Consider the following 24997-nt stretch of genomic DNA (forward strand, 5'->3'; position numbering starts at 1 on the left):
AACTTAGCTAATTAAATATTTAAAGTTAAATAAGAAGTCCATATTTGCAAGAGTGAACACCTCACGTTCTGCAATTGAGAACAAGTTTCACATAAAACCTACCTCTATACTTAAATTCCAAAACAATATGTACACATAACAGATACTACTGGATTAAAAAAACAACATCAGCGTTAGCATTTTAGAGAGTAATGTTGAGTGGCTATAACATAATTATCATTTGATTGGGTAATAAATGGGTATACTCATAATCTTTCTATCATTATTAAATTATGCTTGTTAGAGTAACGCTAAATGACATTTTCCCTTTTCAATTACCTTTCACCCATATATCACTTATTCAGACAGTTCCTTCATAGCATTTGGCCAGTCCCCTCCATCCAACTTCCCATATGTTTCACCTTTCACCTATTTATGCAAGCGATGCACTTTTACTTATGAGCATACTTATCTTGCAGTTATATCTTCTTCCATTAAAAACAAACAAACAAAAAAACCTTCCAATAGATCAGCCCCATTTTCAGTCTGGTTATTATTTTCATTTGGTTCTTATCTTCATTGTGCAGCCACCTCTTCTAAAACATACCTCTCACATATGGTCTTTGTAAGAGACCTAATCTCGGCCAGGCTCTCCTTACTCACTCCAAACTACCCCCGGCACATTTACGTTTGTTTTATACAGTTGTATCAGGATACCTTAAACACAACTTTCCTGCCCTGATCACTGAAGCTCTCTAGTTCCAGACATCCTTGTCCTTTCATTGCACAAGAGTGTAAAAGTTTACAACCTGTACAAGAGGGATCACATTCAGGTAAAAAAGCTACATTTTTTTTTTTCACAAACTCTGAAGGTATGGGGACAGGCTCCTGAGACTCAGGCTAGTCCTCAGGGTCAAGGGAACATGCATCCTGGTCTACGTGCATCTATGGTCTGGAGGATTATTTATACCAGGCCATTTCTTGCTACCGAAGTTCAGCAACTCACACATTCTCGTCACATAGAAGCCTTCCAATAACCAAACGCTGAGTACAGCATAACTGCAACGGCCACAAATATTTTGTAGCTCCTGCCATCAGGAAGTGGAATTTATAACTCTACACCTTGCATTGAGGCTGGCCTTGTGATTTGCTTTGACCAATGGAATATGACAGATGTGACACTGCTCAAGCTGAGATTGAACTGTAAAAGGGCTTCCATCTTTTACTCTTGCTTTTTGTAATGCCACCGTCACATGGACTGCTGAGCTAGCCACCGTGAGGATGACAGACCAGGTAGAGAGAGAGAAGTGGAGCTGGTCTAGCAGGTCCAGCTAAGGCCCCAGACATGTAAGTCAGCCCAGCCAACCCTGCCAACCCATACAATCATGGGTATTATTTCAAATAGCGAAAAACTATTCTGGAAACGAACTAAAAGTCTAAAATATGGTCTTATTTAAACCATACTGAGAAGCTATGTAGCTCTACTCTTTAATAGCTCTTGACCTTGGGCAAATTTTAAACTTCGTTTCCTTGTAAAATGGAGATTATAGTCATATAGAATTGTTCTGGGGACATAGTATGTTAAAAGTCTTAAATCAGTATCTAGGACATCATAAATATCCAAATTGTTATTATTTATACATAGCTATTAAAATCATGTTATAGAAAATGTAAGAGCACTGGGAAAGGTCCATGATACTGTCCGCTGAAAAAACTCCCACAGAGTTGCATGTATAATTATAAATCTTCATTTACAAAAATGCTACTATATATGTAAATATAAGAATAGAATAACACTATCCTCTCAGTGATTGGATATCTGGGTATTAAGAACATAAGTGATTTTCATTTTTTTCGTTGCTTTTCTGTAGTCTCAAAATTTTCTGTAATAATGTATTGGCTCTATAATCAGAAAAAAAATATTATTTCCCCAAATTTAAATGTTACATTTATAGAATAGCTAATTATCTTCCTGATCCTCAAAAGCATCAGGGAAGCTTTTTATTGGAAACTGTTATAAGCTATGCGCCTAGTATTATGCTATTATTTCTCTTTCTGTTTTAGCTAAGTACAGAAAAATATGTGGAGAGTCAGAAAGAATACTGCATTAACCTTGATGATCTAAAAACTAGACAGAAAAATTAAGGCTATCCCTTTGATTGGTTCTAAAATGCCTCAGGGTGTCACTCTTAGATGACCATCTCCCATCCCGAACTTCTTGTGTTCACTAAACCAACTCCCATTTATCTCAGTTTAAATGTCACTTCCTAAGAGAGGCCTTCCTGGTTTCCCTAATCACCATATGGCTTTCCAAGTCTAAATGGGGCTCCCCCTGGAATCTCCCCATACAATATCCAGTACTTCACATACAATACTATACATCATTGAGCTTTCTCCCTGTCTTGCTATTCTACATGACTGCAAAGAAAAACCTACGGAGACAGTCAACTTCAAGTTAAAGTTTCCCTCTGTGCCTTTAAAAATATAAGAAAGTGAAAAGTGAGGGTCTGTATGCATATGTAGAAAATGATTAGTAATCATTTTACCTTCTTAACAGCTAAAAAGTGAATAATCACCAGCTCTCAAACACATATCCTTAATAGAACATTTAGAGAACTGTTTCAAAGTATAGTAATACAACAGAACATCTATGAACTAAATGATAAATTCACTATAATTCTGAGGGAAAAACCAGTTTATAATTTATTTCTATATATTAGGCACCAGGATAGTTTGCTATTTTTGCTTTTCTATATTACAGTAATTTTTTCTCATAGGGAATATTTAGAAAAATTACTTGCCTGCATTAATCTATTTAAGAGTACAGTAAGCAAGTTTAAGGGATAATTTTCACATCTTATCTGTGCATTGCTGGTATTTTGGCTACTCAAAGTGTGTTCAATGTATTTGTATATAGTTTAAATTATTGTTGAAAAATGACGTACATCAATATTGTTTTTTCCCAAAACTGTACTAAGAATGAAACAATTGTGAATTATGCCCATTTGCAGTTGTGCAATATAATGAAACAACTAATATTTACACACTCTTACTATAAAAATGTTTAGCATTCTTCAATTTACCTGGCAGTGGATGTCAAGTTTCTACTTGGAGTAATCAGTTTTGTATAGAGGTAATGTACCCCCAGTAACCTTGAAAATCAGGTTACTCTGCAAGCGAAAATAGGACGATTCCTTAGCGGGTGAAGAAACCCACCCACAGACATTGTCCCTAAATCTGTATCAATATCTAGGAACACTTACGTCTCCAGCAAATGTAATTAAATGTAAACGATAACTAAAGTCTAATAAATTGTCCGATAAGGTCTCCCAAGATGCAACAGGAGGACGAGCATCTGTGTGGATTCTAGAAAGGTGAGCCCAAAGCGTACCATCATTAAGCTCCGTGAAATAAATGATCGTTTACGGGGTCTATGTAGCTCACTCATCAGTCACAAAATGAGTTAAGTAGTAATACCTAGTATTGTTTCCTGGTGTCCTATCAAATGTCTCAGTGAGACTCCATTTAGCATTTAATTGCTCACTGGACCGCAGAGGGAGGCAGAGAAAATGCAGCAGCAGCCAGAGAAATCTTAGGCAAAAGTACTCAGGTTGGAGAGGAAAGGAGTTTCAATATCAGCAAACCAGGCGCAGAGTATTTTAGAGAACATGCTGAGGAAAAGCAAAACTGGTAGACAATAAATTCTTCAGTTTCACCAATAGGTAAGCAAACTATAGGACCAAGTTACAAACAGTACAGGACATGGGGCCAAATCCCACCTAGAGAAGTGTTTGGCGTGTACGCAGTTTGAGAATAGTAACAAAAGCGAATTAGATGACAATATTTAAACCAAAATATTTCACATGAAAATGTTCATTTCCTGCTTTACCTGAGAAACTGGACAATGTGGTAACACTAGGTCAACATTCCTGCCTTGTAACAATTATCTGGAGCAGAGCAGTGGCTGCTCCTTCAGAAAGGACTCGGCTCTCCAGGTCAATGCAGTGGCTTCCTGCTTCATTCCCACCAGCCTGGCCTCTGTAGGCACTTGGGTTTCCAACCTCTGGAACAGAAAGGACCTTGAGGTAAGGCTTGAAGGATTCACTTTAGCCCTTGACAAGAGGTACAACTTATTATTATTTTTTTTCTAATGACCACTTCATTTGCACTTCACAGTTTCTTCACGAGTGGAGGATGGACTCTTAGTGGCTCATCATGCATCGGTAGTAAGTACAGGGGCACTGGTATGCCCGCTAAAACCACACACATGCAGCTAACTCCCTTAAGGAAACGGAGTTGACTCTGAGACTGTGGCGATTCTTGAATTAGAGGAGGTAAAGGGTACAGAAAATTCGCACCCAACTTCAATCCTCTATCTTGCTTTTTTTCTTAGTAACATCATCAGCAATGCCACATTACTATTATCTCAGGAACGCATGTCAGGATCAAACAATGATAAGACCAAATTGTACATGACATTATTAAAAATCATAAAATGCCATTGCTTTAGTTTCTCACATTTAAAATAGTTTTCTTTTGGCAAATAAGGAAAAAAAAAGATAAGGGCTTTCAAAAGTGCACTTGAGATCTTCCTTATGACACCGTCCTCTATTTGCTCCTGGCCATTGGGGAGACACTGACAAGGCTCTGCCTCAGCCTGGGAAAAAAATCCTTGTGACTGTCTAACTCATTTTGTTGTCTTTCCAGGGTCTCTTAACAACCTTCTGATTACTTGGTTCATTTCATAGGTGCTTTGATATCACTACGTTAGTGACTTGGATACCAGGTACATATATTTCAGTCAATGAAAACAAACAAACGAACAAACAAACAAACAAACAGTCATCTACCTTAGAAATTAATTTCTTGTAAAGGCAGACGGTCTGTGTTAGACCCTCAAGGTGATGACCTTTGAGAGCAGTGGCAAAATAACTTTTTAAATTAGAAGAGCAAGGACCATATCCTGGACCATAGTTACTCCACAGGGTGCTTCTCCACCTTTGAGGTCTTTCCTGATAGCCAGCCTACTTTTTCTTTTATTTTTTGATTTTTGGTGCAAAGCGGAGAGATGTGTAGGAGACATGTGTACGTGAGGGTGTAGCAGCGTGCTGGGGCACTGCTATTCCTCTGAAAGCAGCCAGGAGAGACCAGGAGCAGCTAAGGGATGGGGACCAAGGTGAAATAACTCTGTTTCTATAATCCTGTATACTCCAGGCACTCCAGGCTTTACATTTAATGTTTTAAGGATTTATTGGGCAACAACATGTGAGGAACTGGATGGACAGTAGAAACCCCAAAATAAAAAATAGAGTCGCCATCTCCAGGAGCTTGCTGCCTGAGAGGTGGAGGGTGGGGAGTTGAGCAGTCAGGTAAGTAGGTAATTACAACAATGAATGATATCAGCCACGATAGGGCTAAGTGTGGAGTGCTAAACGAGCACAAACAAAGAGCTAGTCTAGTTTTCAAGGATTAAAGAAAAGCGTTGGTCACAATACATCTAATGATGCATAGAAATTAGATCGTCAAAGAAAGGTGAGCAGGAGAGCAGAAACCTCACCTAATCCACGCAAATGATCTTAGTTCCAAAAAATTAACATTGAAGATTTTCCACTTCTGTCTGGTAATAACAATTCCAATATTGCACTCATTTTTATCTGGTAAGCAAGCATAAAGGTCTCATTTTGTCAGACCTTTTAACCTTGAGATATGATAAGCCATGAAGCATTAATGAATATTTTCCACAGAAAGATCTGATGCCTGAAATAGAAAATGATGACCTGACATCTAGATAAACAAATATTGTTTTCTAGAAGAAATACTATCAAAGAATGATGATTCACTTCAATAAGAAAGTAATATTAGATGTGAGTCCACTGGGAGCAGAAGCTAAAAGGGGCAGGACATGGATGAGGGAGTCATAGTGTATAGATAGAGGAGTTCAAAACTATTCGGAAATATATTTTTTTAATGAAAAAAAGTCCACAAATGATAAAAATAAAATGACTATTGTGCTCCTGTTATTTTAGCCAAATATATAAATACTATTTGCTAACATTTATCTTACCATCTTCTGGAATCTGCGCTGAGCACTTTGTACATACCATGTTTCCCCGAAAATAAGACCTAGCCAGACAATCAGTTGTAATGCATCCTTTGGAGCAAAAATTAATATAAATTATAGTAAAATAATACCAGATCTTATATTAATTTTTGTTCCAAAAGACATATTAGAGCTGATTGTCCGGCTAGGTCTTATTTTCGGGGAAACACAGTATTATGTAGTTATTTAATCCTTGTCACAATTGTATAACTGGTATTATTTTTTCTTTTTTAGATTTGAGGAAACTGAGGCAAGGGAAATTAAGTAGCTTTACCCTTTCTTTTCCTCTCTGCTAATTTATATCCCCCTTTCCTACTTTATTTTGTTTCTCCGTAGTATTTATCACTATCTAACATATTACATATTTTACTATTTACCCTATTTGTCTCTTCTGAGAAGAATGTAAGCTCCGTGAGTATACGAAAATATCAGTGCATCATAACAGATAAAAATCTACTATTTTTTGCTTTGGGTTCAATAGCTCCTTGAAGACTGGCTTTGTAGAAAACCTTTTTTATTTCTCATAGTACAAAGTACAGAACCTTACACATGCTGGACAAAAATATATGTTGAGTGAACAATGAGCACAATTAGTCAGTAAGCATATACTGAGCCCTTGCAAGCTCAGCACTGCACTTGTTACCATAAAATAGCGAAGTACAAAATACCATCAGTGTTCTTAACATTTAGGAAGGGAAAGAGGTGGAAGCATCTGGAATACCTAGGGTACAAAAATAAGAAGTTCTCACATTTCATTACTTCCATTCTTCCATCATCTAATGCTGGGTAAAAATGCTTACTCACTACTCCCTCTAAGACACCGTAGTATTTTGCTGCATTAAACTTTCTTGGAAATGCCAGGACAATTCACAACTCTATGCCTATGCACTGTTGTTCCCTGGACTTAGAAAGATTTCCTCCCACTTTCTTAAAGCAATCTCTCTTCTTTAACTCATCTCCAGGGTCAACTTTTCCATGAAGCCCCCTCCAGCCTTCTGCTTAAGAGTTACTCGTTCATTCCTCTCAGTCTACAGTGCTGTTTACATATGCTGCGTAACAGCACTCACCACACTTTATCTACACACATCATTGTTTCCTGTATCTTTGGGTTTGTGGTTGTCAAACACATTACTAGGTTCATGGTATTGGAACAGAGTGCTTTGAGTTGAGTTATTTGCTTTTTTTACCTTTCAATACTAAAGAACTTTTTTTAATCCCCCTAAAATATAACTACAAATAGAAAAGTTCTTGTTAATAATATGTTAAAACCACCCAGTGATATATAAGGTTAATTGCAGGTCTGTATTCAACTAAAATTAGATGGAAGCTGAATAGAATCACTTCTCTTATTTTATTTTTAGCACAATTTCTAGATTCAGGGAATGTCTCCAGTGCCTAGACTAGTGCCTGTCAGACAGAAAATTTCTTGTTGAATAAATACATAACTGCTTGTATACAAACCATGTCACTAAATGCTACATTGCATGACATAAACTAAATGTACTATAGGAACTCAGAGATGAGGTAACAAATAATAGAACAATGAACTATGGGTTAGGAAGTTTGGTATCTGCAATTTTCTAGCTGTACAACTTTGAGCAAGACACTTAACCTGAGTTTAATTTTTCAGCTTGTAAAATTAATGGATTGGACCAGACCAGTGGTTTTCAAATTATTTTAGTTGTAGATCTCTTTTGTCTAATAAACTCTAAATGGAAGCTCCATTATGTAAAACAGAAAAAGATATTTGTCAGTAATAATTCATTTTATAAGACCAAATTAAACTACTACTTATCAAAATCCATCAATAAGAATAATGGACTACACTGATTAATAAAAAGTATAAAATCTAGGGACATAAGTGACAGTTGCAATTTTAAATCTCCATCAACAAATTCATTTCTGTACTTTGTTTTGGCTTTATAATATCAAGACAATTCTCTGTATTAGAAAAGCTATTGCAAATGGAAACATTTTTTAATAGCTAATTTGGCTTTGGCAATATTAAGATCTTTGCAATTAAAATAGTCTAGAAGCTTGAAGGAGGAATAAAGAAAAATATTGTTTCCAAAATTGAATGATTATATCTAATCATTACTCATGTGTCTAGTCATGAATACAAAATATGGGCAAGAACTACCCAAAACTTAAATTATGCAAGAAAACTTTCTTTACTATAACTTTATCACATTAATTTGCCATTGCAAAACTACTAAGGAGTGATAAGGATACATGCAGGAAATGTTCCTATGTTTTAATTGTATTTGTTCAATAGAACATATTCATATATATGCTGCAGCAGTGTTCTTGCTCAAATAATTTGACTTGGATGTATAATAATGGACTCAAGTTTTTAAAAAGCCCAGCAAAAAACTTAAAAATAAAAATGCATACTCATAAAAAGTTCAAATATCTACATAAAAATTGGTAGCAAATCTTTAGTCAGCAGTCCATAAAAATATAACCTAGCAGCACAGTTTATTTCTGTCTCATGGTATATTCATGTGTTACAATTGGTATAACACACTTGAATGTACATGTTATTTTTATTACAATGTTAAAATACTTAATATATTTTTAAAATTTAAATTTGTGGCTAACATTTGGAAAACTCTGAAGAACCTCCTTTGATCTTGATATTCTTCTGATCCTTTTGATTCTGTCATTTCTTCATAAGCTAGAAAAGCAAGAAAGACTTTCTAAAGATGACTTCAATTTTGTTCAACTCAATCTTATATACACTCGTACGTTTGCTGAGGTAAGACACCGGGGGACAGAGAAGAGCCTGATCAGATTGAAGGGGAGAGCTCGTATTAGGGAGCATATGAACAGAGAAACAGGTCAGTCTTCTCAGTATCGGGTGAGTCACTATGCACATAAGTTAAAAACAGCTTTGGTATCATACATCCACGGCAGTTTTAACACAAGCATTGCCGGGCTACAGGTATCTTACCTCATAAATGCCATTCTACTCCTATGTAATTAGTTTCTGAAAATGGTATCTGTCAGGCATTGAGTAACCTTTCAGTGATTTTGCCTGTATTTACTTGAAGAACATATTCTGATTTGAACTACAGAGGAAACTCTTAACTGACCTCCACTTAAACAAATCACTGAATTAATCAAAACAGCATTTCCATTTGAAAACAGACAAATGTTTACCTCTGCTCCTGTCACCTGAGTTGTATGCTTTCCAATATCAGGTGTTTTTTCCAAAACTGTCTGGGCCAATAATAGTTGCTGGTATCATTTAGTAATTTAATAAAATATTTTGTAAATTGATAAACTATAAGTATAAAAAGAGAATGACTCTTTTCATGAAAATTAAGGTGAAAGTATAGTTTTTAACACCAGCTTCTTAAAAACTGAGGTCAAATAAGAAGGGAAAGAGAAGAATCTTGGGGAAAAACCTTAAAAATCATGGATAATTCTGCATTCAGACCATCTTGAAGGTGTCTTTGAGTTCTCATTCCTCTCCAAAGTTAAAAAAAAAAGAGAAATATTTAATGTAATGTTACATTATTGTGTAAAGATAATATTATAATTAGAGAAAGGCTTTGATCAAAAAGATTGTTGACTGAACACATTTATATATTTTAAGTTACAATTAAATATTTAATTATAAGTATTTTTTATGATTCTCTGCTTTAGTAAATCTTTTCAATTAATGAACCAACTACAGGTTCAAATTGTATTGGATAAGAAAGTTTCTCTATTGCTGTTACAAAATTAATAATTATTTGTTTGTAACTGAGAGTCTGAATTTCACATTGAAATGATGAAGTTGTTTGGGATCTTAGGTCTATTTTCATTTGATTTTCTTATTATTTTAAAAAAAACATTGAGAAAGAAGTTATATAATTATTGAATGAAAAATCTTTAGTGAGAAATAAAACTCTGAAAATAGATATACCTAACAATATCCTAAAAATAATTGACACAAAAATGACAGAATTACAATGAGAAATTGACCAATCTACAGTCAACATACATTTCTCCGAAACTGATAAACAGGCATGAAATTAATAAAGATATACAAGATCAGAACTACAGAATTAACAGGCTCAATGTAATGGAAATACACAGAGAACCACATAAATTATAAGAATTATATATACACATTTTTTAAAAGCACACAGCAGATTGGGAAAATTAGCATAGCATCAGGGTTAAGAGCATGAATTCCGGATCCAGACTCTTGGATTAAAATCTCAGCTCTACTACCTGCTGTGAGACTGAGGGTAAATTATGTCTCTGTCCCTCATTTCCTCATTTGCAAAATGAAGATAACAATGGTATCTACCACACAGAGTTGAAAAAATTGAATAAAGATTGGTAAAGTACTTAATGCCTGGTCCATAATAAGGACTATATAAATATTTGGTAAATAATAATAGTAACTGGCCATAAAGGAAATCTTCAATGGTTCCAAACAACTGAAATCACACAGGACGCATTATGTGATGAAAATTCCCATAAATACAGAATGTCATAAGAAATGATATCCGCAAACATCCGGTGTTTGCAAATTTACAAAACAGTTACTCATATATAGGCAGTGTTGAAAGCCAATTTGAGGTCAGTGACCATGAATTTACGGTGGAATCTAAAATGTGACTTTATTTACCAGAACATGACTTATCAGACAAGAGAGCAGTATACGAGTAGATGGAGATGGACCTCTGGCTTATTGAGTATAGGTATGGAAAAAGCAAAACCAAAATAGATCACATGATATTTGCAATTTACTACCAAACTGTTTTTAAAAACATACACAAATACACGGAGGGGCAGAGAGAGAATGATAAAGCAAATAGGACAAAATGTTAACAACTGCTGAATGTGTATGAAGAGAGCTCTTTGTATTATCATGACTTCTCTGTAAGTTTGAATTTATTTCAAAATAGAAAGTTTAAAATAATGTAATAAAAACACAAACAAAATTAAAACAGGACCAGGATTTTGGAGATAGGTGGGCAAAAGTCAGAAGGGCGATGAAGTCTGAGAAATGGCTATGACGTTATTGAAGATATGGAAAATAGAATCTAAACTGGAATAAAGGTCTGTCTGAAGTAGAAGAACATGCAGTACAGGTATGGGGGGAGGAGGATAGGAACTGTGGGTGTATAAGAGGCAGGAGGTCTAGTCTGATCTGAAGGAGTTAAACTGTTGGGAGACAAAACATGGAACCACGAACATTACAAGGCAGAAGTGATTAAATGCTCAAATAAATAAAGGAGAAAGAAAAATTCTATATGAGATCAGCGAAGGTTAATGTAACGGGCTGTTCTACTTTTGATTCTCTTCCCTATCTTGTCTAACTCTCCCAGACTCACACATGGGTTGGGTAACTCATGCTTAAAGTAAACAAACTTTATTTTTTTTTTTAAAGGTGGGGCAATAGCAACTGAGAAAAATAAACCAACCCATCTTTCATAAATGGAGAAGGACTGAATTTGGGAGGGGGATAGATAGAAAAGGAAGAAAACCTTCAGCACAAGTGGATAGAAATGGCCCTTTCACAAGTGTTTGTACAGAACTGAACTGGTCTTGATATTGGTCAAACTATTATATGAGGTATAACGGATAGAAATAAAGAGATAAAAATGTCAGTACTTAAAGTTAATATGCCCGTTTACCTCAAAAAACCAAACTGGAAAATTATTAGCACCAATGACAAAAGTAGTTACAAGGCAGCAGAGTATGATACCAATTTAAAAAAAAATAAGAGGAGAAAATTGTTCCATTCAATAGTAAACTATATTAAAAAGTTGTATTACTGGTGTAAGAAGAGGCAAGTAGTGTAACAGAAGATGACTACAAATAAACCCATAAACATGCAAATTTAACGAATGATAGAGGTAGCATTTTAAATCAGTAGGAAAAGAGGTAGCATTTTAAGTAAATTCAATAAATGGTGTTGGGACAATTGGTTACTCATTTGGGAAAAAAATGACTTACTTCTATAATTCATGTAATTCACAAAAACGTATTCTAGGTGATTCAAGACTTAAATCAAAACCAAAAACTAAACCAATGCAATTAAGAAAATATAAAAGAATATGTTCATTTGTGCCATATTTATGAATGCCTTCTAAAAGAGATACAAAAAGCAAATGCCATAATGAAAAAGACTGGTAAATTTGACTGTATAAAAATTTAAAACTTCTGTTTAGCAAAAGAACCACCAAAAAAGTTGAGAGACGATTGATAGCCTGGAGAAAATATTTGCAACATTTATCAGAGTCAAAGTATTAATATCTGCAATGTATAAAGAACTTCTAAAAATCAATAAAAGTGAAAAAACGCCCCCCCTCAAAATGGACAGTAAAATACGGATAAGCTGAGAAAAGGAAATGCAAGAGGACAGTAAGTATAAGAGAACCTGTTCAATCTTAGTAGTAATCAGAAAATGCAAAATAAAACAATGAAGTATTGCTTTTCACTCATAATATGTATAAACATTTTTAAAAGATGGCTAATATCAAGTTTTGTCAAGAGCATGAGAAAACAGCCAGTGTCATAAACTACTGATAGAAGGGCAAACTGTTACCTCCTTTTAGGAGGGCAGTGTATCAGTATCTATAAGAATTTAAGATGTGCATATCCTTTGAGACAACAATTCCTCTTCTTCATCATGTCTGGAGAAATGATCAAACACGTGCACAAAGAATTATGTAAAATGATATTCACAGTGGCATTCATCATTAAAATGAAAAATTTAAAACAACTTAAATGCTATTTAATTAGAGAATGGGTAAATAAATTATACAGCATTCATACTATGGAAGATAACACTTAAAAGAGATAGGTCTATAGTGATATGGAAAGATTTCTAAGGCATTTAAGTGAAGAAAAGTAAGGTGAAGACCATGTTTTAAGTGGAGAAACATTTAAGTGACATTTAAATATCATTCATAAGGTTGTAGTACTTTTAGTATGTATAGATGGTGAAATTGGGTTCCTTTTTATATAAAATACCATGAATTTCCAACCTGTACTCCCTGAAGTGGGCTTCCTGAAAATAATCTTTGTATCTTAATCTTCAGGGACTAAAATTACATGTTAGCTCAAAGAAGTATGTACTGAGTACTTACTATATATGTAGGTGATCAAAAACAAATAATACATGGCATGTTCCCTCAAACCCTGTGCAATAACTTTTGGAAAACCACTTTGGAGCTTCACTTAAGTGGCACAAAGCAATCAAGTTATTAGAAGAAAAGTACGTTTATTTTTGGCAATCTACACAAGCTGAATATTTACTTCCAAGCCCTGACTCAGGCATGAATTTTAACACATAACATAGAGGTGTCCAATTACTCCAATTAAATACTGTTTTTCTATGTTCATTAACATAGACTTTAATATTTTATAACAAAAAAGCCTAGAACAATAAATATAAGCCATTATAGAAGTATTTGACTTTGTTTCTTTATTTTTATATGTAAATGTCCTTGGAATTTTTCAGCTTCTAATTCCTTTTTCCTTGATGACTTAAAATGCTTAAAAAAAATTTTTTTTTCTGGGCCAAGAATGAAAATATGAGTGACCTGGATAGTAACATTGATCACATCAGTGTGTTACATTTGAGTTTCAAGAATACTCAGTATGACAGGACCTCTTGGGAATCTAGAACAAGTTGGCCTAGGAGGCTTTAGGAACATTATGAGATGAGATGATGCAAGCAATTTTGTCTCCAGGCAAATCAATCTAATGTTAATGAAAACATTTCCATGGCAACCTGATATAGAAGCAAAGGTGCTGAATGAAAAGATAAAACTTTTTTCGTTCTAACTGGAGGTACCATTTGAAGGTTTTACTTTTTGCAGCTTTTTGTTTCTAAACATCAACTGAGATATGTTTTAATATTTTTATTTTTATAGTTTTCAAGATGGATATTGATGATTCAGATGAACCAAAAGGCTAATAAATCAGTCTCTACTGACTTATGGAGTCAAAGTCCCTGAAATAGGTTAGGTAACTTTTAGGAGCATACATTAATTCTAGCTCATGACTAGACAGTATTACTAGATATTGATTTATTATTTTTGTCACTAAGATATCCAAATTAGAAGCAGAAAACAGATGTTGACTTATAAATCATCTATTAAACACAGCAGGCAACTACAAAACATAACTATCAATTTTTACACTAAAAGCAAGAGGAACAAATAAAAAGAAATTTACAAGAAAATAATCCCGAATACCTCAAATAAATTCCAAACTTAGACTATGAGGTCATTTCTTACAAGTAATAAACAATTAATAAATATATCCAAAGATGTGACTGCAATGATAATTCTAATATTTCAAGCATGAGCACTTCATTAGACAACTCCAGTGATAATTTTATATTTTAAGCATGAACACTTCAACAGACAATATTATTTGTGAAAAAAAAATACTAGGATGTTACAAAACGAGTGCTGTGATTTAACAGTATTATGCAACTAATGCTGAATGATAGAGAGATAAAATCCCATACTGTTTCATATTTTCAACCCCGGTTTTGTAACAGGCATTACCAAATAGCTTCCTACTATATACTTTCTATTTTTCTAAGAATTTCCTGGTAGCCTCAATCTATTTCATACACACACACACACACACACACACACACACACACACACACATATATATTCTATACTAAATATATACTGGGAGTACCAAAAAAATGTATACAAGCAGACACTTTGGTCAACGTTGCTCAAGCAGTAGTTCGCCATAAGCAGAAGTGTCTGGACGCTGATGGTAACCACTTTGAGCATCTCTTGTAATTGCAGAAGTCAAATGTGACTTGTATTCATCTTTTGTTATCAGTATATATCGAGTATTACAATTTTAATAGTTTTTTCCTTTCTTAAAATGTATATATATATTTTTTGGCACCCTCTGTATATATACACACATATATGTATATATAAATGAATATAAATATAAAAATGTTTATATATTTATATTCATATAAATATATTTACATATATGAAGTATCAGGGAGCCACTAGGAAATTGCATATTACCAAGTCTATTAATCTTACAAAACATAAAAAACATTTGTCATAAACAATTAAAAGTGAAATTATATTTAACAAAAATGCATGTTGTGAGATGATAATGTTGATATTAGTCTTTTCATTTGTTCAGCAAAAGATACACAAGAATAACTGGGTCATGCTGAATCATTAATTAGATAATGAGGATTTTATAATACCTATATGTCCTTTTCCCCTCATTGGACTTTTTAACACTTCAGTATTCAGGGAAATCTTTGTTGAAAAGTCAATTTTATTCTAAATTTTATGATTCACTTTCTAATAGGGATACCCTGTTATACTGTGTTTCAATTTATTGTACTTCACAGATATTGCATTTGTTACAAATTGAAGGTTTGTGGCAACCCTGTGTCGAGCGCGCTTATCGGGACCATTTCCCCAACAGTATTTGCTTACCTAGTGTCTCTGTGTCACATTTTGGTAATTCTCGCAATATTGCAAACTTTTTCATTATTATTGTATTTGTTATGGTCAGTGACCTTTGATAACACTGTTGTGAATTGTCCTGGGGCTCCATGGACCATGCTCATATAAGACAGTAACTTAATCAATAAATGTTAAGTGTATTCTGACTGCTCCACCAGCAGGCCGTTCCCCCATCTCTACCCCTCTCCTTAGGCCTACCTATTCTGAGACACAAGAATATTGAAATTGGCCAATTAATAATCTCACAATGGCCTCTGAGTGTTCAAGTGAAAGGAAGAGTCAATTGATGTGGCAAACTTCAATGCTGTCTTATTTTAAGAAATTGCCACAGCCACCCCACCCTTCAGCAACCACCGCCCTATTCAGTTAGCAGCCATTAAGGAGGCAAGACCCTCCACCAAAAAGATTATGACTCGCTGAAGGCTCAGATGATGGTTAGCATTTTTTTAGCAATGAAGTATTTTTAAATTAAGAGATAAGAGATGTGCATTGTTTTTCTAGACATAATGCTCTTGTACACTTAAAAGACTATAGTGCAGTGTAAACATAACTTTTATATGCACTGGGAAATGGAGAGATTCATGCGACTCATTTTATGATGATATTTGCATTATTGCAGTGCTATGGAACTTAACCCACAATATCTCTGAGTTATGCCTATATGTCTATTTATTCATTCACTCATTCATTCATTCAAAAATATATGAACAGGGTATAAACTCAAATGAAATTATTTAAATCCTTCATTTGGGCCTATTATATATGAGACATAGTCCTAGGCACTGGGGGGTAGGGCAACTGGGAGGCTTACACTGTAGTGGTGGAGACAGACCAAAAACCAATAAGCAAACACATAGTAAGTAAAATCACTGCAGGTTTGTTAACTGTTATAAAAGAAATAAATGAAGGCCTAAAAGAGAACAAGGGGGAGGGGTAGGAAAGATCTGTTTTAGATGGGAAGTCGTCTCTGAGGAGATGAAATTTAGAGACCTGAAAGATGAGAAAGAAACTAGCCATGAGAAAAGAATTAGGGAAAGAGTATTGCAGGCAAAGGAAACAGCATGTGCAAAGTTCCAGAGCTGGACCAGAGCTGTGTCTGTTCTAGAAGCTGAAGGCAGGTTGATGACGCTGGAGTGTGATGAGGAAAGGGGGAGTGGCATGAGACGAGGTTGGAGAAGTAGGCAGGGAGGGAATCATGCAGGGTCTGATTATGCATAATCATGTTCTGAATTGTATTTTCATTCCCATGGGAAGCCACCAAAAGATTTGAGTATAAGCACGGGAGTGACAAGACCTTAGTTGTACTTTAGGAAGGTATCTCTCTTTTGCTGTGTCAAGGACGGATTGGGAGAAGCATCTGCTAGAAAGAAGCCTTTGTGATAAATGCTGACAGTTTGACAAAATTTTGGATGCCTGTTCACAACGGTCTCCTAAACTAGTTCTTTGTATATAACTCTAACAATAACAGGCATAACGGGAATAATTGAAGAAATGGGTCATGTTATCTTGGAGGCTGTAAGAGCCCAGAAAGTGTACAATGGGAGTGGTTACACAGGCTAGATTTTGGAAAAGCATATTTCAAAATATTCAAAGGCAGATAAAAGTGCATTGTCAGCATTTATTATAAAGACGGCAAGAAAGGTTTTGAAGATATTAAAAAAAAAAAAAAAAAAAAGGACACTTTTATCATGACCACACAACCAGCCTAAGCCTGAGAAATGGAGAAATGAGAGATGTCCGTAGAAGCTCAAGGGGTTGCAGAGGGACGTTTCTATGTGGCTTAGGTATAAAAAGTAAAAGGAAAGGCACATAGACTTATGATTCAGCCTTCAAGACCTTATGAGATTCGACCTATGAATACTTCCCTGACCACATTTTTGTACCACTGTCTTCTTGGTAAATAACTCTCGTCACATCCTTTTCTCTGCTCCTGAACATGTAAAACTGATTCTGGATGATGGGCTTTTGCCGTTGCTATTCCCTCTTCTAAAATGTTTTAAACATTTAAATATCACCTCAAAATGCCATCTTGTTTATTTTCTTCGTAGCACATATTTCTAACTAAAATAACATATTTATGTGTTTATTGCCTTTCTCCCATCTCTAGAATTTAAGCAACAGAGCAGGGACTTTGTATATCATTTTCACTGCATTATCCTCAGTGCTTAGCATAGCATCTGGCACATTATAGGCCTTCAATAAATATTTTAGTTAGAAAGAATGAAGAAAAGTAGAAAGAAAGGAAGTGAGGGAGAAATGAAAAGGCATGTGCAAAAAATGTCAAAAAGCTTATCAGGTCCAGAATGAACTGGGCTTCAGAAAAACCCTAAAGACATAAAAAAAAACTTTTAAAGTTATAACTGGAACAAGAAGACTAAGGGAAAGATTTTTACTTGGATAAACACTGCAATAATAAAATGAAATTAAAAGAAAATTAGATATTAATTTTGTTTCTATTTTCTTAATCAAAGAGAATAAACCTTATGTCAAAATGAAAACATAAATTTGATTAAGAATAAATCAGAGGACTTCGGCTTCCAATGAAGATGGCATAACAGGGATCAGATTTTATCTCTTGCAAGAAAGAAAGAAACCGAACCAGGCATATGAAGATATATGAAACAATGGTTTTGAAGATACGAAATACCAGGCAATAGGGCAGTGATCCTTCAGAGACGAGAAACAAAGGAGATAAGCCCTAAAACTGCTCTAGCTTATTGCCTTGCATGAGTTTCTTCCAGTCTGTGTGCAGAATGTGAACCCAGCTGGAGCTCGACAGGCTAAGTTGAGGAGACACAGTTGAAGAGCTGGGGGAGAAAAAGGCAGTGTGAGTTGCAGGACGGTGTGCTAGAGAGAGAGCTGCAGAGAGAAACATGCACAGATCTACATACAAGGAGTTCACTTTGAGTATCCAGCAGAGCACTGATCAGTGCATGCATGGGAGGAAACTATCCAAGATTGAGGAAAGATTTCCCTGAAAGTAAAGAGTGAATGGCATTTGGCACTCACACTGGGCTGGGAGCAAGAACATTTTATAACTCATGAGATATCGGGTAGAATACTCAGAAGTATCTTGCTCAGCAGTGGGGAATGCGTAGACTTAGACTAAACACTGTTCTGGTACTGACTAATGATTTTTAAAAGCAAGACCTAAAGGGATCAGATTGTTATTTCCAAGTTACTTAACTGTATTCCAGAGTAAAGCTGAAAATGTATAACGGCATACAAAAATAACCAGAACCCAACAAGGAAAAATTCACAATATCTAGCCTCAAATAAAAATTGTCAGACATGGGAAGAGACAGGGAAATAAAACACAGTGAGGAGAAAAATCAATCTTGAATGAACCTCCGGGAATTATGTTGACTGAAAAGAACCAATTCCAAAAGGTTACATCTATATGATTCCATTTATTTAACATTTTTGAAATTAAAAAATTTTGAAAATGGAGACCAGATTAGTTATCACAGGGGTTAGGGATGGGGGTAGGGTGGAATCAAGATAGAAGTGAATATGATTATAAAAGGGAAACATGAGAAATTCTTGTGGTGATGGAAATGGACCTTGACTGTGGTGGTGGATACATAAACTTACACATGAGATAGGATTGTACAGACCTAAACATACAGGCACACAAATGAGTACAAGTAAAATTGGAGAAATCTGAACAAGATCAGTGCTTTGTATGAATATACTTTGGTTATGATATTTTACTAGTTTTATAAGATGTTAATTTTGGGGGAAACTGGGTAAAGGGTACATGATATTTCTTTGTATTATTTCTTACAATTGCATGAGAATCTACAATTAAATCAATAAAAATTTCAATTAAAAAATTAATTAATTAAAACTGATCCAGATGGGTAGATTTTAGAATTAATAGGTAAGATTGGCACAGTAATTATAACTATATTCCATATGTTCAAAAATATAAAATGATGTGTAAGATAGGAAAAGAGTCCCAAATTGAACTTCTAGAGTAAAAACTATAATTTGTGAGATGAAAAATATACTGGATGAGGTTAATAGCAGATAAGACATTGCAGAAGAAAAGACTAGATGAACTTGAAGACACAGTTCAATATAAATGATCCAAAATGAAACAGAGAAAGAAAAGAGGCTGAAAAAAAAAAAGAACAGAGTATCAGTGATCTGTGGGACAATTCAAGTGGCCTACTATATGCGTAATTTGAATCTCTGAAGGAAAGAAGAGTGGGAGACAAAAAACTTTTTGAAGAAATAATGGCTGAAATTTTCCCAGATTTACTGAAAACTATAAACCTAAAGATCCAAGAAGCAAAATAGCTCCCAAGCACAAACAGCATGAAGAAAATTATGCTAAGGCACAGAATAATCAAATTGCTCAAAACCAGAGACTTAAAAAAATCCTTAAAAGCAGCTAGAGAAAAAACATTTTACATACAGAAGAACAAAGTTAAGGATGATTATGAGGCTTCTCAATGAAAACTATTCATGTGAGGAGACTCCGGGCTCTTATTTTTAAAGTACTAAAAAATCCCCTAAAATCTGTCAACCTGTAATTCTATATGCCTAAAAATATCTTTCAAAAAGGAAGGTGATACAAAGATTTTTTCAATATACAAATGCTGAAAGAATTCATTAATAGCTGATCTGCAGTACAAATAATAGTAAAGAATGTCCTTCAGGAAGAAGCAAGATAATACTAGATTGAATTCTGGGTCTAAGAATGGAATGAAGAGCACCAGACATCGTAATTATATGGCTAAACATATAAAATCTTTTTCTTACATTTAAATTTCTTTAAAGCTAGTTGACAATTAAAAAAATTTTAAATGCAGTACAGGGTTTATAACACATAAAACAGTAAAATATACAACAACTATACCACAAAAGCCAAAGGGGAGAAATGGAGTAAGTACAGTAATTGTAAGGTTCCAATACTACAAGTGAGGTGATACAATATCCCTTGAAGGTTAAGTGGTGAGAGTTATAGATGTACCCTATAAACTCTAAAACAACCATTAAAATAATAAAACAAAGAGTTATAGCTAAAGAGTCATTAAAGGAGATAAAAATGAAATCGTAAGTACTCAAACCAAAAGAAGATAGAGAAGGGAAAAAGAACAAAATGCAGATCGTACAAATATAAAATGAGGGACATGTTACAAATAGCAAAATGATAGTATTAAACCTAGCCGTATCAATAACCATATTAAACAGTCTAAACAACCCAATTAAAAGGCGAACATTGTCAGATTCTGTATAAAAAAATGTAAAGCCTAACTTTATTATTCTGCTACAAAAATTACACTTTAAATATGATACAATATGATACAAAATTAAGGAGAAAGATATATCCTCTTATCACTAATCAAAAGATAGCTAGAAGGGGCATTTATGAAAGCCCAGACTGAAAACAAATGAAATAGCAATCACAGGTGAACAGATAAATTCATTTTGGTATATCCATAGAGTGGAATATGACTCAGGAAATAAAAAAAGAACTATTGACTCATATAACAAGAATAAATCTCAAAATAATTATCCTGAGTGCAAGAAGCCAAATAAAAAACAGTATAAACTGTATTATTTCATTTATATAAAATTCTAGAAAATACAAACTCATTTGTAGTGATAGAAATCAGATCAGTGGTTCCTTGAGAAACATCAAGGGGGATGGGGATAAAAGGGACACAGGCCTTAGAAAGGAATATGAGGAACTTTTGGTGGTTAAGGATATGTTCATTATCTTGATTGTGATGATGGTTTCACATACTTGTACGTTAAAACATCAAATTTTACTCTTAAATGTGTTATTTACTATATGTCAACTGTATCTCAATAAAACCATTAAAAAGAAACATATGAAAGAACAATTCTTCCTCATCAAAGAATTCTAATCAATAACTGCAGAAGGAATGAGGGAAATAAAAAATCACTATTAGAACACACCGTAATAACTGTGGCAGGCATGATCCATCAATGAATGCTAAAAATAGTAGATGAAGGTTTAGGAAAAAAAAGGATATACGCATAGTATCAAAGTATCTCCTTCCAAATATTTACTAACTACAAAAGAGGAAAACAACTTTCCAGAGGAGAAACCTGATGGACACCCCCAAAACCAAGTGATCAAGGTAAACATCATCAGTGATAAGACGTCTTAATATCATGTGCCACCTGCTCCAATGCACTGAGAAGGGTACATCACGTCGAAACATTTGTTCCCCAAATGCATAATTTCAATCTAATCAGGACAAAACATCAGATAAACCCACACTGAGAGACATTCCACAAAATGCCTGATTAGTACTCAAAGTGGCAAGGTCGTGAAAGATAAGGAAAAACTAAGGAACTCTAATAGATTGGTGGAGACACAAAAACTAAATATAATGTGGGGTTGCATCTTAAGAAGAAAAAGTACACTACTGGAAAAACTGGTGAAATCAGAATCAAGTCTGTAGTTTAGTTAATACTGTATCAATATTCATTTTTCAGTTTTGATAATTGGATTATGGCTATGCAAGATGTTAACATTAGGAGAGGGTACGTAAAGGCTATAGGGAAATGTTCTACATTATTTTTTCAACTCTTCTGTACATCAAAAATTATTTCAAAATAAAAAAAATTAAAAAAAATAAATCACAAGCTCAGAGAAGTGAAGAAATAGTGACAGACCTCTTACCAGCATTAACAGATCTCCCACCTGTATATTTACCTACATGATTGCCTGAAAGAAACAAATGCCAGAACTTGGAGATGAAACGACTGGATTGATGATGGCAATCTTTGAAGAACTACAGAGACTAGAAGAGAAGGCTGGAAGACTGTTTCTAAGTTTTTTAAAAAGGAAAAGAATGTAGAGATCTCAAATTATAACCCAGTGAGGCTTTACAGCATGCTTTTAAGCCTTGCAAGCTCTCTGGAAGGAAGGAATTAATGAACAGATAGCCTTACACGTGTGCTGAAAGGAAGCCAGTGATAATTATGAGCTAGTTTGGCTTCACCAAGAACAAGTCATGTCAGACTAACCTCAATCATTTTCTGAAAGTAATGCTTGCTTGGCAGATCTGAAAAATGTTCTTGACTTAGTAAACTTGATTTCAAGAAGGTATTTGGCAAAATCATTAGAAGTCTTGTGGACCAGATGGTAAGAGCTAGATGATATTTCAAAACTTGTATATATTCATTATTGACGGACTGGCTATTTACAGATTTACAATTCAATGTCCAAAGTCAATCTCCTATTAGAGTCTCTAATGGCAGATCAAAAAGCCCCTTTTTCTTCAGTACTATCATTTTCCATTAACTAGGATGAAAATACAATAAATTGGAAGAATGGTTGATGGTTACAGAACAGAATTAGGATCCAAATATCCTTAAAGGGATTTTAAAAGAACACCTTTAAAAAAAACACAGTGAAATGGAAAATGGAAGAGGTATAGTTTATAGTATATGATATACAAAATACATTTTTGGACTAACTACAACTTCAGTAAGTCTTGTGTACAACATAGTTGATAGAAGATCTAATAGGTTCATACTTATCAGAGAGTGATATTCAGCCTATTTTAGAATGAGGAATGCTTTTGACAAACTTCTCCATATTTCACTCATCAAATTTCTGTAATTCATAGAACAAAATGAGAATAAATAAATCTTCATGATAGATGGAATTTCCAAATGCCTTTGAAAAAAGAATCTTTCTTGAAAAACCATCCTGCCCAGATAGAGAGAGAACCAGGTTCTCATCATAACCACTTTCTGATTATATTGGTGAATATGGGTAGAAACGACTCGGTTAGTACATGGAACAGCCTACTTATTAGTGTGTCATGGCTTTTAATTAGTACACGTGCTAATTTGGCACAGGATCGGTATGGCAGTAGATGTAGAGCTGGAGAAAAGAAACAGGAGATGACAAATACTTAGTAAGCACAAGTAATAGATGCTGAGCGGTTATTTTCCTACTGTGACTTGGTGCTAACCTTACTTTTGAACTAGTTCCACTTTTATTTTATACATTAGGATTATATCTAAGATTGTCTTACATAAAACCTTCCTATATTTAGAAATAAAACAAAAATGAAAAAAAAACAACGCTTTTTTAAAATGTAAAGATTAGAAGACAGAAGTATAGCGACCATAGGAAACACACTCGTGAATTAACCAGATAATAATAAAGCCAATTATATGATCAAGTAGGCCATGTAATTAGTTTGCCAGGGATTGGCAACCTTTGTTAAACAGTTTGCATCAATATCAATGTTTTTCATTCCACACATTTTTATTTCCTAAACAGATACTGAGGGCCTGAACTAGGATTTTGAGATTGAGAGTGGAGAGAAGGAATACAACTAAGAACTGTTTAGGATCTGAAATAAGCAAATCTTTATAATTAGATGGATATGTGGGACTTGAGGGTGAGGTAAGCAGTTTACGAAAGGGATGGCCAATAAATTAGAATTCATATGCCACATCAGTCATGGTCCTGGCAGAAAACAAGACACTATATACTCAGATTGGGCAATTTGTGGAAAACTTTACCTACAAAGATGTGGTCAAGATTAGGGGAACTGAAAAGGGATAGTATACGCCTTCAGGGCTGGCAATATTGGAGACCCATTACCACCCCTAAATCAGGAGAGAATCGTTTCTAGAATTGAAGAGGGTGTTGACAGGAGTTGTGTCTTTCAGTAAAGGGATGCAGCCAATCTGTGGCAAACCCTGCTAAGAATAAATATCCTAATATCACTCTCCTCCAACTTCCTGATCTTCTGTGAATGCCTCCCAGCAAACCTAACCAGAAGACACAGGGCAAGAAAGCTCTTGATGTAGTCCTGAGGGTGGGTGATTGCACAAAGAACAGGGTGGAGAATACACAGGGTGCCAATCCTACCTGATCGAGAGTGGTTGCCTGAAACCAGGGAGAACAAGCTTCGGTGACGTCATCCAACCTCATTAGGACAGGTAACTATGAGAGGCACGCACCTAATATGGGAATGGGACGAGGCACTGTCAGCACGTGTGCTTGTGAGTCCTACGTCTGCAGTGAGCATTAGATGGAGGGATGGCGGCATGTGTTCCCCGTGTTTTCCCACTGTGGACTCTGAAAATTTTCATACTTCTGCTTTCATACTCCTGAATGGTACATGGCTATTCCAACAAATGAAACAAAAATACAAGAGGAACAAATGTGGAAGCAGGGATGATAAATTCCGTTTAGGATATGCTGACTTCGAGATGCCCAAAGAGCATCTACGGATATATGAATCTGAAGTTCTGTGGGGAAGTCTAGAGTGAAAATGGGGAGTTTTGGAATCAATAGTTTATATGCGATAGTTGAAACCATAAAATTGGAGAGGATACAGAGTAGAAAGAGTAGTGGGCAAATATGAAATCTGCGGAATATCAACATTTTAAGTGGGGTGGGGGGCATATAAAAAACCCACAA

The 24997-nt window shown here is 34.7% G+C and overlaps 1 protein-coding gene across 8 annotated transcripts in view; it reads right to left on the reverse strand.

Annotated features, from left to right (window-relative positions):
* The window catches only part of MBD5 (methyl-CpG binding domain protein 5), a 375179-nt gene that overhangs the window by 67410 nt on the left and 282772 nt on the right, over positions 1–24997 (reverse strand). For 6 of the 8 annotated variants that reach the window (XM_033113042.1, XM_033113046.1, XM_033113041.1 and 3 more), the window contains one exon: positions 3869–4042. The exons of the other annotated variants lie outside the window; for them this stretch is intronic. The gene's annotated coding sequence lies outside the window, so the exon portion shown is untranslated. The remainder of the gene's footprint in view (positions 1–3868; positions 4043–24997) is intronic. 8 annotated transcript variants of the gene reach the window in all.

Source organism: Rhinolophus ferrumequinum, chromosome 8, assembly GCF_004115265.2.
Source record: "Rhinolophus ferrumequinum isolate MPI-CBG mRhiFer1 chromosome 8, mRhiFer1_v1.p, whole genome shotgun sequence".
Taxonomy (NCBI): domain Eukaryota; kingdom Metazoa; phylum Chordata; class Mammalia; order Chiroptera; family Rhinolophidae; genus Rhinolophus; species Rhinolophus ferrumequinum.